The following is a 272-nucleotide window of genomic DNA, read 5'->3' as shown; positions in this document are numbered from 1 at the left end:
CCCCCGCCCCGTGGCCCCACGGTACCAGGACAGGGGGTGACACCATGCCAGACATGCCCAGCACACCTTGTATGCGGTGTCCCCGGGATGGAGCTGTACCCACTGCCCCTTCGGCCGCAGATTAACTGCATTTTAATTCCTGCACCCAGGGATTGGGGAAGAAACAGTCAAATTAATGTTTCGGGGTGGTGCCATTGGGGAGCAGCAGCCACGGAGAAGTGGGAAAAGGTGGGGGGGGGCAGGTACCAATGCAAGCGAGGGTTGGGGGTGCG

Source organism: Aptenodytes forsteri, unplaced genomic scaffold (assembly GCF_000699145.1).
Source record: "Aptenodytes forsteri isolate BGI_AS27 unplaced genomic scaffold, ASM69914v1 Scaffold215, whole genome shotgun sequence".
NCBI classification, from domain to species: domain Eukaryota; kingdom Metazoa; phylum Chordata; class Aves; order Sphenisciformes; family Spheniscidae; genus Aptenodytes; species Aptenodytes forsteri.
This window is presented reverse-complemented; position numbering follows the sequence as displayed.